The sequence below is a fragment of the Piliocolobus tephrosceles genome, chromosome 4 (genome assembly GCF_002776525.5).
Source record: "Piliocolobus tephrosceles isolate RC106 chromosome 4, ASM277652v3, whole genome shotgun sequence".
Taxonomy (NCBI): Eukaryota; Metazoa; Chordata; class Mammalia; order Primates; family Cercopithecidae; genus Piliocolobus; species Piliocolobus tephrosceles.
In genome coordinates, this window is record NC_045437.1 from 51,782,361 (window position 1) to 51,801,336 (window position 18,976).

Genomic DNA, 18,976 nt, shown 5'->3' on the forward strand with positions numbered 1-18,976 from the left:
CTTTCAGCACAGTCCACAAAAGTCCATTGTTTCCATCTGCTGAGAGGAAATTTAAATGAATCTTCTGAATGAATTTCTTTACCACCAGATGAGGATGATTTTAAAACTAAGGTTTATGAAGGGGAAGAGAAAATTAACTTTGTGAATCTAACCCATGCCCATTAAAGAAGATTTGGGGTCAGTCTGGATGAACTGTGTGTCTCCCAGCACACAAGGCAGACTCTTCAAACTAGAGGATAATCCCAGAAAGTGAGAACAAGGACGCCATCAGCCCGTTTATCACAACCATAATAATAAATAGCCATAATGACAATGGCAGGAAAGGGAAGATAAACTAAAATGTTACAAGACATAGAGGCAGTCGGAAAACTGCATACTGATCATTTTTCTTCAGGACACACCATTGAGAAAAATTAAATCTTTAACCTCTGATGGCTTCCTGTGGCTAAGCCACAGAAATCTAATTGAGAGAGTAAGGTCCACAGAAATCTGCTGTCGGCTCTGGCTGTAGAATCACAATACTATAAGCCTTTGACTCAATTACTATAAGAAACAAAGAATTGTTGCCACGGCATCATTATATAGACTGTACACCCCAATGTGATTTTCTAATACATACTTGGTTACTAGTCTTTCCCACATTATCTCCAGCAAGCTGGTGAGGTAGGAGCCTCAGGGGACATGGCTCTGTTTGGTTCTTGGGAGTTTTCCAAATGCATTTTGTACTTCCATTGGAGAAAAGACCAAACTGTGTACCTGTTTAAGACACAGAAGGGCAGCTACTTCCAGAATGGCACTGTCATATCACTGATAATTAGAAGACAGCCTTTTGTCCTTGGGTTTAGTAAAGATGTTGGATCCATAATGGCTTCTCCCAACTATATGCTTGCTGCTCATTATATTTATACATGGCACATTCTGAGACAGTACAAGTATATCTTTCCATTTGTTCAAAAAACCTGAGCTCCAATAGCATCTGTACAGTAGAAACTCCAACTAAGGGATGGGGTCTCAGAGTAGTTTGAAGCCTTTCCTTCTCTGACTAGTGGCAGGTGAAAACAACCGGACAAAGCTAGCAGGCTTTCAGAAGATGAAGAAGAGTCGTCTCAAATCTCCCTCCCCATTCTCCATTAAAGTAACTTTATTTGGTGTTGTGTTAAACTTCCCCCTCTTCTTCATCAGGAAAATCCTCATGTCAACATCACCTCCTCTGGTTGTCTTATCGAATACTCCCAGAACAGAAAGAAGTACTCTTCCTTTCTCCTGCTCAAACCACCTCCTTAGTACACAGCTTTTCTCACACTTATTACTTCAAATTACAATGATCTCTCTGCAACTTGGCCTCCCCCATTTTGTGTTTGAAACCCTGGTAAAAAGCCCAGTGTCTGATGCTCAGAAAATTTCCTCTGAATAATTGAATAGGTGGAAGAACCAAGATTGCAACTACATAGTCACATAGGCTCAGGGATGTGGGATATTGATACTGGCTAGGAGTAGAATTCTCTCACAAGGTCTGCAGTTTAGGCTGCAATTGCAAATAGAGAACTCCCAAAGGAGCATATTTTTTGATTGACCAAAAGTGTGCAGTATTTGTTGTATTAGCTTCATCTTCTGCAGCATGCAGTTTACATAGCTTGTGGAAGTAAAATTTAATAGCTGATATATTTTAAAAAATCTATGTGCTGATGTTGCTCAGCCTCAATAAAATGATGATGATGATGATAATTAAAACAACCAGTAGGGGACAATACAAGTTAATAAAGAGTAATAGTAACAGTAGATTTTACTTTTGGTGATGTTCTTGCTCTGGGGTTGGGCAGTTGGTCCCTGGATGTTCATTGTATTATTAAAAATATTGAACCACATATTTCTTGAAACAAAGATTATGATGAGTAGCAATAAAATTCTGTGCACCTAGGGGTAAAAAAAAAAATAAAGAAAATCTTCCTGCAATGTATAATCCTCAATCTATTATCATAATATCTATGTTTATAGCACTTCAACTTAAATAGCACTGTTTTTTATTCCACTTAATGACTTAGATTTTTGTCTAAAACTCAAAATCCTTTGTTAATGTTGAAAGTGGTAGATATATAGAACTGAATACACCTAAGTGGGCCTAATATGCAATATAAGTCTTCGTATAAGCAGATGTTCTATTTTCGGGGACATTATGGACTCAGGAGCTATTGGAACCTACATAGTAAACTATGCTAAAACAACAAGGACTACACAATTCTACTATATTCGGACACAAGGTTAAAAGAAAGACTTGTAAAAACCAATTCAATCCTCATTTTCCCTCATTTATGAGCAATGCTCTTAGTTGTCATAAAAACAAATCCTAAAGTTCAATTCAGAGACAGAATTGAATTAACCAATGTTCCAACAACAATAAAAAGAAAACTAACCCAGTGATGACTTACACTTGCATAAGACTGTACTGTTTTCATGACATTAGAGCCTGTGTTTGTCACCAATGCAAGAATTCACTCAGCATGCAGCCAGCCCAGCAGAGTACCTCCCTGAGCTAGAGAAATAATCATTAGTGACAGTGATTGCGTTGACAAGGCCTCTACAGTGTGCCACATCATTCACTTGAGAGTCAATATGAAATCTGACCAGAAGCACTTCTTTTTATAGCCTAGTTAGTACTTACCTACAGAGAAAAACACAATTAACAGTAATGAGATGAGAATTTAAGTAGAGGGAGCATTTTACCCTGTGAGGCTAAATCATGGTGCCTAAGAAGAGTCAATTAGCTTCATGATGAGAATTAACCCTGAACACAAGATGACTTTTAATAATAAAGAAAATGCCATTTTGCTGTTATTCAACAGACCTCTGGGTCACAATGCAAACCTAGGCTCTAAAAGATTCCCATTTCTGTTAGCTTCAGAACAATTGTTCTAAATTTGAGTCTCTTATGGATTGCAACCTATCATGTGTGGAGTTTAGAGAGAACGCCATGAAGTCTCAAAGTATGAGTTAAGGAAAGGGCTTTAGTGCAAAAAATGGAGACTTGCACAGCTAGGCTCCACAACAGCAGAGGAGGCTGGGGTCACCCACTGTCCCCATGGAGTTGTGGGCCAAGGCACTCTGCTGGACAAGCAGCATGGCTTACATTCCACTAAAGGAACCCATGCCCCTGTCTCTATACCTTTGTTAAGGGTATACATGAGAAAGTAGCCTTCTTGCAGGGAGTACAGAGAGACTCCTGCATGCTAGGCGGGCTGGGTATAGACGCCAGATGAGAGAAGCTGGGCTTGGGCACAGCACCTCCCGCTAGTAGAGGGTAAGCCCTCAGTACAGTGAATCTTTGTCAAGGCAGCCCAAAGTGGGCACCTGAGCTCATTTGCAGATACCTGTTCCTTGCATCACAATTTGACACATGGAAGTTTGGGAAGGACTGGGTGTATTAGTCCATTTTCACAGTGGGTAATTTATAAAGAAAAGAGGTTTAATTGGCTCACAATTCTGCATGGCTGGGGAGGACTCAGAAAACTTACAATCATGGCAGAAGGGGAAGCAGGCATGTCTCACACGGTAGCAGGAGAGAGAGGAGAAAGCGAAGGGGGAAGATCCCCTTATGAAACCATCAGGTCTTGTGAGAACTCACTATCATGAGAATAGCATGGGGGAAACCACCCCCATGATCTAATCACCTCCCTCCCTTGACACGTGGGGATGAAAAGTCCTCCCTCCCTGCATGGAGATTACGATTGCCGATGAGATTTGGGTGGGGTCACAGAACCAAACTGTACCACTGGGAAATAAAATCGTGCTCACCTGAATTCTTTGCTTCCCTGGGTCTTAACTTGGCCTTATTAGAATGATTCTGTTATAGCTAACATCAAACAAAACTTTTCTATGTCTTCCTGTGTAGAAAGAGAGCAACTCTTAACTACTTTCTTTCTTTTCTTAGAACTATTTCTCTACAAAGCAATTATAAATCCTTTCCTTACTTTTACTTTGCAATCAATTACACCAGGACCAATGCTAGAAGACAAAAACTGTGATGTAGATCACATTTTGTCGTCAGAGCTCTTTGGCTTCATACTTCTGTCTCCCTGCCCAGGTCCCAAGCCTTTTGGGTTGCCTGCCTGGATCTCAGCTTCCAGGTGCTAAGCTCCTGACCTGACCTTCTTTGGCCAACAAAACTTACCTGCATAGGGCCCTCTCTCTAATAATAAGTGGTGATTTGAAACAGAGACAAATTAGTAGGATTAAACTATTTTGCTGTCTAGTGTGCAGTGAAATGAGTGATTTAAGGAGCAATGAAAATTCTGAGTACTCAGAGATGAAATGTTTTGTCAGAGAAAGCTCTGTGCTTCTTACTTTTTGTCTCATGGCCCCCTTCACACTTGGATTCAGTTTGGCTTGCTTCCAGATATGAGGCTGGATTGTAACAGCTGTCTGAGCCCTCATAACATACTTGAAGTCCTTTGGTTAAGCTCGTATCAGCATTTTATCCTGATCTTTATCTTTTGGTTCCTCAGTATGACATTTTACCATTATTATACAGTATGTGTTATTGTTGCAGACCACTTTATTTCCTTTATGGACTGAGGTTTTGTGTAAATAAATCAGTAATACATGTGCACCTTAGGGGTCGCTCCCTAAGAGTTGGCTTTTATGTGAGTCTCAAAATCGAAGCCACAATCTCAAGCTCTTAGAGATAAGCTATTAAATACCTAGTTGGCTATGTATAATGTCAACATGGTATTCTGGACTTGGAGCCCAAAAATCTCAATTTGATTCCTGACTCTGCATTTGGTGATTTTCCCTAAATGTTTTTTTTCCCCTCCTTTGTTGTTTCTTGATACTGGGAAGGGTGGAAACTTATGAAAAGAAATGCAAAGGGCATATTTCACAGGAGATTACCAAAGATTGCAATAATCTTGGCATCCTTTGTTATTACAAAAAAAATTGCTTTAAGAAAAAAAAGATATACCATATTGAAACAATTTATTAACTGATTAAATACCAAGATAATGTATGACTCTTCCATCTCATAACAAATCAACTGCTAGTCAACCTTACAAATCTCTTTTATGAGACCTTTTACTATTCTTTAAACTAAATCTCCTAAGGTTTCTAAAATAGACTGCTTGACCTTGAGCCCAAATCAACAAACTTCTCCCATGTATCCCCCAGGCCCTCAGGGGTGAGGGCCTGACAGCTGGATGTGGGCATGACACAGGAAGTACAGTGTGTACTGCCCAACACACGCCCAAGAATGTTTGCAGCTTGGGAGGATCAAGCAGGTACCTGTCTGTGTTTCCTGTGGTCTCTGGGAGCTGGGAGCTAGACCAAATCACACTATGTTTCAACTGTAGCAAACCATTAGCAAAATAGACAAGTGGTAACAGCCCAGTTGGAACAACAGGCAGGTGGCACTTCTGTGACACCAATGACTGAAAACACAATTACTAGGCTAGAATATGAACAGCACACCTTTTAAGACCCCCTTAGCCCAGGAGTTCAAGTTCAGCCTGGGCCTCATAGCAAGACCCGGTCTCTACAAAAAATTTAAAAATTAGTCAAGCGTGATGATGTGTGCCTGTAGTCCCAGCTATGTGGGAGGCTGAGGTGGGAAGATCACTTGAGTCCAGGAGGTTGGGGCTGCAGTGAGCTGTGATTGCTTCACAACACTCCAGCCTCAGCAACAGAACAAGACCCTGTCTCCAAAAGAAAAACAAAAAACAAAAAGAGTCGCCCTCAGAATACATATGAATGAATAAGTGAACAAAGAAACAAATAAATAAATAGCATTCCTGGCCATGTTTCAGAACCATTAGAGAACATAATCAGAAACTTCAACATAAGCCCCAGGTCTTCTGCTTCTGTGAAAACACTTCTAACACTTCTGAGTTGCTCTTACTTCTATATATATTAATCAGCCTCCAGCTGATTCAAGATTTATCATCAAAGAATCAGATTCTTTTCATTTTCATCAAATTAGGAATTAAATTCCTTTGTGACGCATCTCTCTGAGACATATAATGATTTTTTTTTTCTTTTCAGATATTGTGTCACCTTCAATTCTGATAACCATAGAACACAGGGGATCTTTTATCATTTTATAAAAATCATAAAGGTTCTGAATCTTTTAAGTATAATCTTTTAAGTGATGAATTGTTTCAAATAAAACACTTAAATCCCTGATGTATTATAGGACTTGACATCAAAGCTAAGTATTCAAAATATGCAAGCACAGTATTAGAAATGTCGCATGTATCAGAAATAGCCCACCTACTCTAACATAAGCTAGGGTGGATGCCAGAGCCCACTCCCCCACCACACACACCACTGCCCCTATACACGATCTTTCCCCCATATAACTTCCCAGGTGGACACAGAAGCATCTCTGCAAAATGTGGCTAAGAACTGCTACTACCCTAAATACAATTCAATTAGAAACTCTAACAAGAAATACAGAGTTCATCAGATACTTCCAAACAATATAAAGTTGTTGGTTTTATATTGCCGTAGGCTCAGATCCTGCCAACATGTTGAGTGTCTAGTATATACCAGGCACTCTCCTTGGAGTCACATATATCCATTAACATATATTTTTCCAGACAGGGATGAGCTGATTTCTATATAATGCATTGCATTTCCAGCTGGGTCAATGCCTCTGTAGTGTGAATTATGTGGGAGCTATCACAGCTACAACTTTCACGAGCAACTTGTATTGTCTTCCCCAGGTATAGAAAAACCCAGCAGTTAGCAGTTATCCCAGGCTTCCTGCTTTGTGGATGATGGAGTATGTTATAGTATACTGAGATAGAATTGATAAAAATTACATAAGTAGAATATATATACACACACACACACGTATGTCTTTCCACACTTTCTTTCAAGGCTATCCAATTATTTTATCTAAATACAAATTGCAAAACAACATAGGCCTTTTCCCTTTCATTTTCTTGCATTTTTTTCTCCCTAGAATAATTTCTGAGCTTAGCTCCTGATTCTGTCATATAGTGTGACTTTGTAACAACTGACAAGGTATTTAACTTCCTGGAGCCTCGCCTTAAGAATGGAGTTATCAACATCATCTGATTCAGAGAGTTGCTCTGGGGCTGAAATAAGGGAGAATCAATGTAAAATTCGGGGCATTAATGCTTTTTTGTGTTAGATCACTTTCTACTTCTGGCCTCTCTTCAAGTGTAAGATTATCTGGACCATTATATCAACACCCTATCTTTGATGTACAAACATGTGAATTATCAGCTTTTCATCTCTCTGTCAGTAAATGGATACCCTATGCACATACAGAATGCACAAACATGAAAATGTCCACTTTAAATAACAATGGTACCAGCAGCAGGGAGTCACATAATAGACAACATGTTTTAAAGTAAAGAATTCTCTTCCACGGAGTATTAATTTACCAGCTTTCTACATGCCAAGTTCCCAAAGCAGTCAAGAACATCTGAGATCTGCAGGGTTCATGTTTCCCCTAATGGGATACTAATTGTTTTCACATAAATGCCCCCACTGTGCAAGCTCTCTATGTAGAATCAAAGTGGGTTGAGGAATGGTAAACGTAAACCATCTTTCTGATGTCTACAATATCATGCTTCAGAAGATTCTAGAAAAGGTCTAGTTGGAATTAAATATATTTATATTCAAAAGCTTTAGTATTTAACTTACAAGAATATCAATTGTGAGCCATCTTTCTAAAAAGAAAGTATCACCACTTCCCATAATATTTACTTCTTCCAAAAACAATTATGTTCTAAACACACACACACACACACACACACTCATTCACTCTCTCTCTCTTTTTGATAAAAAGTATTTTCTGTGTGAAAGACTCTAATTATTTTCCTTATTTGCAACCCTTTTTTAGGATTTTAAAATGAGGTGTTTTAATAGCGCCACCTAGTGGTAATGATCCATTTCAAGTACCCAACATAACTTCTTTCCTCACCTTTTCTTCTCTGTGTTTTGTGAGCTCTTTCTTTCATTTGTATTCATGAATCATTCCTTTGCATTAGTGTTGCTGAAGAAAGTAATGATTTTATCAAAACAAAGTAGGCTATTACAAAAAAAACTAACAAAAGTGTTAATGTGAGCAGAACAGTAGAACCTGCACACTTAAGGGTGTGCCACTCGTCAGGGAAAAGAAATGTAACTAAAAATCAACCAAAGGCTGTGAAGAAACAAAAAGGGCAGAAGCAGTAACTCCGAAATGGGCTTTAGAGAGAAAACTCACCTGATGTAGGGCATGCTGGCCAACATTTTCCTTTTATATCTGCCATATTTTCTGCCTTGTGGCCAGTCTGAAAACTAAGCAGCCCAGAACAGCAGGCAAATGCTTCTCAGTCACAAACAATGGAATATTGAAGCCATTGATATTCCTCTCACAGCAGCAGGAACCATAGCAGGTGCTAAAGGAACTGGTTGTTTATGAAGAAATAATCAAATATTCCTTCCTTCCTTCCTTCCTCCTCATTTCTGCCACTCCTCACACAACTGCAGCATCCCTCTCCCCAGGCATCAGAGTACGACTTGGGGAAAATAATAATAATGTATGATTTTTTCCCCTAAATCACTTCAACTCCAAGGACCCATTAGCAACTTATGCCCCTTTACAGATCTGGCTAGTTGATCATCAAGAAAGGCAACTTTAGAGATGATGCAATCGGGGGGAAAAAAAAGACAGGAGAACAGGTAACTGCAGATATCGTTTTAATTTTTTTTTTTTTTTTTTTTTGCATGTACCTTTTTGAGAATTAGGTCATTACATTCATTGAAAATTCCATCCTTTATCCAGGCTTTGAAAGTTCTTGTCTCGTTCAACTTTGAAACAGACCCTAAGGTGGATTCACATAGTGAAAAATGGGAGGGACAGAATGAAGACTTGACAATAATGAAGAGAGTATGTCCACCCGGAAGCTAACCAAGGGCACCGATGCTGCTGAAAGAACTTCCTTCAGCAGGGGCTCAAGAAGCTTAATTTAAAGGTCAGAATCAGATACACAGACACACATGTACACATACACGTGTACACACATGAAACTACACAATCACCACAGCAATCCTCTAGCCCATTTGCATCAGCATAAGGTTTCACCGAAACTCCCTGCACTGACCTTTTATGGAAGATGTTTGCTTTCTCGGGCCTGAGACCTGGGACCAGCTCCCAGAGACAAGGGGACAGAGGAAAGGACCTGAAAGTCAAGTTTTATGGAGGATGAAATGAAGAGAAAAAAAATCTTTGTTTATTGGTGATTTTAGTTAACAGGAACAATAGCTTTGCATTGACAGATGATAAGTGAGGGAGAAAGAAGGGTGGCGTGGCGGGGGGAATTATATACTCGCCTGTGAGGAAGACGACATGGCTAGAGCAGCCAAAGGAAGCTCTGAATAGGCTCTGAAAATAACAACAACCCAACACGCTATTCCATGACTGTAAGGCGCCGGAGGCCTTCCAAAGTCAGACATGCATTCTCACTGACCTTTTTAGATCTGATTGACTCCCAACCAGACTATGAAGACTGTGACCGAGGAGTGAATTCCTATTCCTTCCTGGTGACCTTGCATTACTTTCCAGTAAGTTCTCCCATGGTACAATTGTTCTTTTATCTGCACAGGAAGGGAATGTGTGATTCCTTTTGGAAACTAGAGCACTGTGGGAGCCAGGCCCACTCTCCTGGCTGCTGGAGATCTGAGCACATGCAGGCCTGGAAAGAAGCCAAGTCATGGGGACTGTGATGCAACAGCTCACCTTACCACCAGGCTAGGTGGTAGTTTTGCCTTTCTAAGACTCACTAGCCTTTTAGTGACCAACAAACAAAAATTGTCATGACTTCAACAGTATAAAACTGGGGTCAGGAAACTACAGCTTGTGGGCCAAGTCAGACCTATACTTATGTTTGTAAATAAACCTTTATTGGAACACAGCCGCACTCATTTAAGTATCCTCTACCACTGCTTTCGCACAACAATGGCAGAGCTGAGCAACTGCAACAGAGACCATGGGCCTGCAAAGTCAAAATAATTTACTATCTTGCCCTTTACAGGAAAAGGTTGCTGACCTCTGGTTTAAAAGCAGGATCATTAAGAGAAGGCTGTGTGATATGTGAGAAGGGGCCTCCAAAGGCTCAAGTTCTAGTGCTGCTCTCTGTTAGAAATGATCTAGGTCTGTAGCACTGAGTGCACTTGAATGTCTCTTCTAGCTGCAAAAGATACAAAAATTCTGTGGTTTAAGCGATTGGAAATGCACAGGGTTTCAGATATCAATTTTACTGTCCAATACTCCCCATTCTCAAAAGAAATGTCATTTTTCTATTTGTAATCCAAAGATTGTGGTATACAAAATAATTACACTGGAATCCATACTTTGTGCTTACACAGAAACACACACGTGCAGGCACAGACACACGCACACACACACACACGCAAACACACACACACACGGGAGCAAGCCTTCCAGTCCACTGCTCTGAGCATAGGGTTTCATGCTCAAGATCCTCGCACTGACCTACGGGAAAGACATGTGTCTTCTAGGGCCTCACCACTTGATTGAAGAAAGCTGCTGTGTCTAGGGCCTCAACATCTGCAAAGCTGTAATGAAAACATTACTATTCAGTTACCATCTAAGACACAGCTGTAGAATTATGGAGAAATGTTTTAACAAAACTAAGCAACTGTCTGAGTCTGTCTTTTGACTGAAGAAAGAATGCCTAATTCACAATACTTCATACTTTATAGCACATTTACATACAATATAATGGATGCCACCCTATTTACTTGTTTTCTATACCATCTTTATTTAGTGTTTATTTTATGAGTCTTGCAAATAGTTTCCAAACATCTCTAAATCTAAGAAAAAGTTAACTGAGTACAGTTAATTTTTTTTCTTTTTTTTTCTTTTTTTTTTTTTTTTTTTTTTTTTTTTTGAGATGGAGAGTCACTCTGTTGCCCAGGCTGGAGTGCAATGGCGCAATCTCGGCTCACTGCAAGCTCCACCTCCCAGGTTCATGCCATTCTCCTGCCTCAGCCTCCTGAGTAGCTGGGACTACAGGTGCCCACCACCATGCCCGGCTTTTTTTTTTTTTTTTTTTTTTTTTTGTATTTTTAGTAGAGAAGGGTAGAGAAGGGGTTTCCCCGTGTTAGCCAGCCAGGACGGTCTCCATCTCCTGACCTCATGATCCGCCTGCCTCCGCCTCCCAAAGTGCTAGGATTTCAGGCGTGAGCCACCATGCCTGGCTGAGTAGAACTGATTTTAAATAAGCTGTCTTCGTCTGGGCTCTCCCCAAAAGCTGAGCCTGAGACAAGCGAGTTTATTTGGGGAAATGATTCCAAAGAACAGGAGGAAAGAACAAGGCAGATTGAAACAGGCGGAGGGAAAACCAATGCGGTGGTCTTTCACGGAGCTGACCACTGGTATGGGCATGTGAGGCGCGCCCCTCTTGGGTGCTTTGGGTTGCCTTGCAGAATGAGTCCCGGGTATGTCTTTCTAAGGGATGCCAAGGGAAGTACCATCTTCGGCTTCCATCATTGCCCCATGGGGTTTTCATTCATTCCCACTTCCGGTGTGTGCATAGGGCAGAATGGCTAACCTGGTTTCTGCAAAGTCAGCAACAGCCTCAGAGAAGCCCCAGGTCAGAAAGTTAGAGTTTGGTGGTGCAGCTGAAGAGAGAGGCTGATAGGTTACAACCACGCAGTCATCACAGCAATGCCTGGAGTCAAAAGATAGGCTAAGAGGATGTAAGAAAGGGTACAAGAAGTGATCCACACAGCATGAAATCCTTAAATTGTACTACTCCATCCTCCCAACATGCTATCAGTTAGGTACGTGTAACTCTAATATTCCTTCAACATCATGTATGCCTCTGCCACATGCGGGGCACCTGGAAAAGAAATGAAGATACTGTTCTTGTGCTAATTAACCATTTTAATGCATTCAGATCAACACTGTCGGTTAACAGGAGAACACAGACAGATTCTCCTACTTACAATGGATGGGTAGCAGTAAATGGAGGTCAACATAAAGGAAATCTTCAGAATGAGGGTAAAAGCTGAGAGTTGTTTCAAAGGACCAATAGGTGTTTTCTAGGAAGTAAAGCAGGAAGCAAGATTGAATAGCCTGTGCAGAGTCATGCAAGTTGGAGAAGTCAAAATGTGTGCAGGAAAATGCAAAATACCATTAGTAAGGTTAAAATAGAAATACATGTGGGGAAATGGCCAACCATGAAGTAGAAGAGGTAGGCAGATCCACGAACACTGGATTCCATCCTAAAAACCTTGAACTCCAACCTATCGACAGTAGAGGAACATGAAGACTGTAAAGGAGGAGGAACTAATTCAGTTTGCTTTTAAGAAAGATAACTGTGTTAAAATCATGTAGTTTATACCATCTCAAAGGAATTTCAGAGGTAAATTAAAGCTAGTGTATTTTTATGATCCCAAGATAAAAATAATTCTGCTCTGTCAACCATTTAAATTTATAGATCATACAATAATCTGTTTTTCTGTAAATGTACAGAACATTATGGCTAAATTTAACACCACAAATGAAAACCAGCACAAGGCTTCATCAAAGCAGAGACTTTTGTGAGCATGTAGGTCTGTTATTTATTATTTAGTGTTCACAGCACTTTACAATGCTGGCCTAGAAATAATTTAAACCACTGGTCACTTCCCCAGCCTTTTATTTCTGTGAGGCAATATGATAATTTAGGAAGACTAATGCCAGGACTCAGTCCAGAAATGTAGGCTTTTGCCACCCTGTTCTGAAGAACATCAGTCATGTCGGTTTCTTGTTGAGATCAGGAACAATGAGCATCCAGTAAGCCATGGTGACTTTCTCAACTGAAATTCAGCAAAACACAGTAATTAATTCTAAGTTCCTTACATGAGTTCGTGTGGTAAATGCAAGAGGCAGAGGCACATCATGGGGAATAAGACGACAAAGATGTGACACTGAAACAGGAGGGGCAGACTAGAGACCAGAGAAAGGCTTAAAGGACCAAACAACTCACTGTGCCTCATCAAGTCCCACCTCTCCTAGAAATGGCACCCCATTTGCCCCTTTGCCAGATGGTTCACAATAATCGATGCTGCTGTTGGGTAGCTAGGAAGATGACCCAGTTCTAAAGAGGCAATCCACAGACCATCAGCTACATTGAAGCCCCTCCCCCTGCTCTAGCTAAAGCCTTCATCTGTTTTGGAGCCATTTCCTACTTTGGTCGTCTGGAGAGGCTGGGGAATCCTTTTTACATTCCTATTTTCTAAATTATAATGTATTTGAATGCATACAATTATATTGAAATTTAATTATCAATCAAAATATTACAAAACAAATTTTGTGATATACTGATGCAAGTGGTTTCTTTACCAATGCACTGAACATTAATATCTAATGGTGGATCTGATAACTGGTGTAATTTTGATGTGATAATGAGCATGGATATTTTGGAATATTTGCAACATTGTGAGATGATATGAAAATATCAGTAATTTCTATTGATGACAAATTCCTATATCCTAATACTGCTGTAGTTGTCTACTAATAATTGATGCATATGCTAAGTTTGGCGAAACTAAAAATGTAACTCATAAATCCCTGGTTAAGCCTACTTCTGCTGAAGTGTGGCCTCTGTCTTTCAATCTATTTCCTAGGGAAAAAAAGGAAATTCTAATTTCTAATAATTTCTTAGATTATTGTGTATTAGAAGCTGTAATTTTTAATCATTTGATTGAAAACATGCATAACTAAACCTAAATTTAAATGTACTTAGGAATATTTTATTTTTGTAAATCACAACACCATCTGCATATTTTAGATCTAGAACAGTACCTATACATACACATGTGCGAGATCTTGTATTTATTCAGTCCACCGGCAATGCACTAAGTACGTAAGAATCTGGAAAGCTGTTTCTTTAACATAACTAAATCTGTTTTGAAAAAGGAATACAATGCAAAGTGGTTTCTCTGCATGACTCTGAGCAAATTAACTCAGTTTTCTGATCCATAAAACGGGTATTAAAATCATATTGACTTTATAAGATTCTTGTGAAAACCAAAATGAACTAAAGAAGAAGCATTTTCCTAAACCATTTAGGAGGACATAAAATCAATTAACACGTCACAGCCAGCATTTTTTTTTTTTTTTTTTTTTTTTTTTTTTTTTGAGACAGAGTTTTGCTTTTGGCGCCCAGGCTGGAGTGCAGTGGCACCATCTCGGCTCACTGCAAATTCTGCCTCCTGGGTTCAAGCGATTCTCCTGCCTCAGCCTCCCAAGTAGCTGGGACTACAGGCACATGCCACCACACCTGGTTAATTTTTTATTTTTAGTAGAGACAGGGTTTCACCATGTTGGCCAGGCTGATCTTGAACTTCAGACCTCAGGTGATGCACCCGCCTCAGCCTCCCAAAGTGCTGAGATTACAGGCGTGAGCTACTGCCCGTGGCCACAGTCAGCATGTTTAAATAAAATAGATTAAATGAAAAATAGCAAAGTGTGTCACACATAGTAAAGGTAAATGATGTTTTGTGAAACTTTCATTTCAAATATGTATATATAGCCTATTCCTGTTTTACAACAATCACGAATCATGTAAATCTTTTTAAATGCTGAAATAAAATATGTAGCAGAAGACATGACACATAGCGAGCTATTGTTAGTAATAATAATAAATCACTGATGCCCCAAGGTCGAGAGTCATGGATTGGGAACCACTCCCCTGACAATGCTACTTAGTGATCTGACTTGTTAGAATTACGTGGGACCTGCATTTTCAACATATTGTAATCCTACAGAGGGACCAGAACGAACTTTACCATAGAGAAAGGAGAGAATAAAGATATATGGCTCTACAAAAAATAGGATAGCGTTTTATTTAGCTTACTCAAGAGACAGTTTGAATACTATCTCTGTTCATTACTGGCCATGTGACCTCATACAAGTTGTTTAATTTCTCTGGTTCTCAGCTCCCTTAACATGAGGATCATAATAAAAGCTTCCTAATAGGTTTGTCACAGGGATTAAATTAGTTAAGGTTATAAAGTGCTTACTGTGCCTGGCACATAGTAAGCACTCAATAAATGTTAGCTGTCCTTGGGTTTGCCATTATGATTACCATCTCAAGAACAGACAAACCTACAAAGACTATCTTTCTGCTTCTTTTACTTTCAAATTATTTTTACCTTTTATTTCTATTGCTGCAGCAAAACAAAAGACTTTTTAAAACAAAGTAAAAGGCTGCAGGCTGTATCTTCAGGGAATTCTTTATATATTACCACCTGCATTCTTCTTTTCTCCAAGATCTAAGTTATTCTTCCAGGGTAATTTTTTCTTTTTCTGTCTTGTGTAGCAGGCAGAGCACGGTATGTATATAAATGCTCACATCCTAACAATATGCTGAAATTTTCATCAGGAGATCCAAAGGTGCTAAGCCTAGCTTTCTGGATGTGTTAATTCTTACTTCCGCAAGGAAAATACTGTATGGAATTGATACGACCCATGCAAAAGGCTGTTGTGCTTTTCTGATATTCACAGACACATCAGCTCCTGGATTAAATCTGGGATTTAATACAGCAGAGTCCAATCCCCTGACATTGCCTGGTAACCGCCTGGCTGAAAATAGACTTTCTGGACGACCGCTGAGTTTCTAAATCACATTACCCTTTTGTCAAGTCACGCAGCAGGTAAACAGTGGAATAATTTAGAATCTTGACATCAGGGAAAAGCACGCACTCCAGAGAGGAATTAGGCTCTCCAAGGCTGCATCTCTCCTTTGCCTTCTCTTTGTCCTGGAAATGTCTTGTAAAATTGTGAGGCATCCGCCATCCTTTCACTCCCAGTCCTGTCCTGTTACGGGCCAGCCCAAAAGGGTTTGGAATGCCACCCACTCTGACACCTCACCCAAATTCTTGCAGTCAGTGTCTCCTTTGAGCCTCCTACGGCAAACGTTTCCCATCTGGAGTAAATAAATGGCCTAGGGGGCTGGCCAGAAACTCATGAGAATAAATAACAGCAACCAAAAACAGGCCCAAAAGAAACAGACCATAGCATAGACGATTTTCCCCTAACTTTTTAATATGAAAATGTTCAAAAATGAAAGGCGATAGACTAGTACAACAAATACATACACACCCATCACCCACACTCACCAAGTGCTCATATTTTGGCATTTTTTGCTTTATCTACCTATGTATCCGTTTGATCTTATGTGTGTGTGTGGCCGTGTGTCGGCCTCACCCTTTGAAAGTAAGTTGCCGATATTATGACATTTCACCCTTAAATATCACAGCATTTGTTTTCTCAGAATAAGGACATTCTCCTACAAGACTTTAATACCATTATCACACCTAACAAATTAAGAGTAATTCATATCATCTACTGTTAGCCATATTCCAATAGCTTTATATCCCAATAGCTTTCCTTATCCCAATAACTCAAGCATTGTGTTTGATTACTGTAGCTCTTTAGGCCCTTTTAATAAAGACCAGTTCTCTTACCTCTTATTTTAATGACAGTGACTTTTTATATGTGTCCAGGCCAGTTGTCTTACAAAATGTCCCACACCGAGCAGGGGTGAGTTGCAACTGGACAGGTAGAAGAAGACAGTTGTGCACAGCAAGGGTCAGCAGGAGAGTACATTTGACTTTACATCTCACGCGGAGTGGAGGGCTGAGTCCACTCAGCCCTACACAATGTGCCCAGCACCCCACTTCCCAGCCCCCCCAGACTCCCCCTGCATCCATACCGGCCTTTTTGCTGCTCCCCAATATGCTAAGTGCAAACCCAGCTCGAGATCTTGGCGCAAATTCTCCCCTTCTCACGTCTCAAAACCATGGCCCCTTCCATCCTAAAGGTCTTTGCTCAGAGAAGCCTTCCTTCGCCATCTTATCTAAAATTGCAAACCACCTTCTCAACCTTACTTTTTCTTTATGGCACATTTCACCACCTCGCTTTCTATGTATTTTATTTCTATTGCTGATTTCCTGTCTCATCACCTGGAATATGTGTTCTCCAAGGACAGGGTTTTGCTGTGATTTCTTCACGACTGCACCCCCGGTTCATATACCAGTGCTTGACTCCATTGAATTAGCAAATATTTATTAAAACCTACTATTGAACTCCAGACACTGCAGAGAAGCATATATCAGATGCCCCTCTCGAAGCTGACATGACCTGGTTATCCAGCCCCTGCTGCCCCAGGCCAGTGGTGAAGCCACTGTCCAGCAGGGAGAACAGCTGTCAGAAGCCAGGCAGAGGTAAGGCCCTGGGGCAGCTCAGAGCCAGGGCTGACCAACATCCCACTCCCACTATCCCCCCTCCCCCCTCCTACTCACAATCCCCATAGCTACCTGTGTCAGTCTCTGATCATTCAACTGGGCCTCAGAGGCTCCCAGCCAATGTCCACTGCAAACTTGCCCTCCCTTTCTCTATAGAACCACATACCTCCTCTAGCCATCCACCCTGTAACCTGTCCTCCTGAGGCCACCGATCTTTCTAAGAAGCAAAGATGGCCAAGCCTTTCCCTCTGCTCAAAATATTTCACTGGCATCCCTCCTTCCACAGCAGGAGCACCCACGCTGATCTACGCAGAAGACTCTTCCTGATCCAGCCACCACCTTCCCAACCCCATCCCCTGCCATCCCCACCTCCACCCTGACAATGCTAAATTATAGTGTAGTAGTTTCTGGGATGACTGTGCTCCTCACAGCTTGCACTTACTTCACCTTCTGTCCAGCATGCACCTCCGCTCCTACCCCATCGCCTCCAGTGTGCCGTCCTGGCAAACTTCTACTGTTCCTTCAAGTTTCAACTCAAATGCTACCTCCCCTTGGAAACTTTTCTGAACTTCCTTCTGCTATAGTCAAACTGGACATTGTGTTTAAAATGAATATCACTTTAATAAAAATCACATCACCATTGTTTGCTTTTCTGTCTTCAGCTGGACCTCAACAGGGTCCTTAAAGGCATGGCCTATGAAGAAGCTCGGGACTGTCCAGCTTTGCATTCACAGACTCTGTGGCAAAAGCCTAGGTGTTTAATAAACTTGGATGACTTGGTCTAAGTAGCTGTTTTGCCCTGGGTAGAGCTGTTTGCTGAGAGCCTTAAGGATCAGAGTTAGTGACCCTGATCTTCCACACCCTGACTTTATGGCTAAAGCCTGGAGTTAATGGTAAACGTCCTCATTGTTTCGGTTTGCTGAAACATCATGTAAACTCAACATCAGGCGGCTGTTTGACTAGGGACAAACAATTCTGCATTCCAGAGCACGCTGACCCCGCGTGCAGTTTGTTCTGTTTGCTTTTTACTAACAAAGCAGTTCTCATTTAAGGCTGTGAAAGTTAAACCACATTCTCTGTTCCACCTTGCTCTCCCTCACACGTGTGTACGTGTGTGGGTGTATGTGTGTGAATGTGTGTGTGTGAGAGAGAGAGAGAGAAAGAGATAGAAACAGAGAGAGACAGAGACAGAGAGACATAGAAGCCATAGAATTTGCCTGGCTGCTATGTTTCAAGCTAGCACAAGCTAGCGCAGGCTAGAAGTCTTCTGACACAAACGGAAGACTGTATAATGCATGAGGATTAGGCACCAGGTTCACAGGGCCACAGCAGGCTGACACTAGCTTGAACAGGCCACCTGCTTCCAAAGCACTGACAAACAAACAACCTTCTTGCCAATTCGCCCCTCCATTTTATTTCCATCTTAGGAGACATTTTCTTTTTCACCCACTTGATTCCAGACAGTTAGATGTGCCTGACATTTTGGTCATGATCAACACTCAATACATGGCATCGTTAGGATTTCTTGAAGGAGTTTAGTCTAATTGTCTACAGCCTAAGAACCTTCTACATTGTGAATGCGCTTCTGTCATTTTTACCTGTGGCCATGACATGTTCACATAGCTACAATGTCACTTAATGTTATTATTATAAATTTTTAGCTATCATTCTTCCCCATAAGGGAAACTGAATTCATAATTCTGCATAGTGA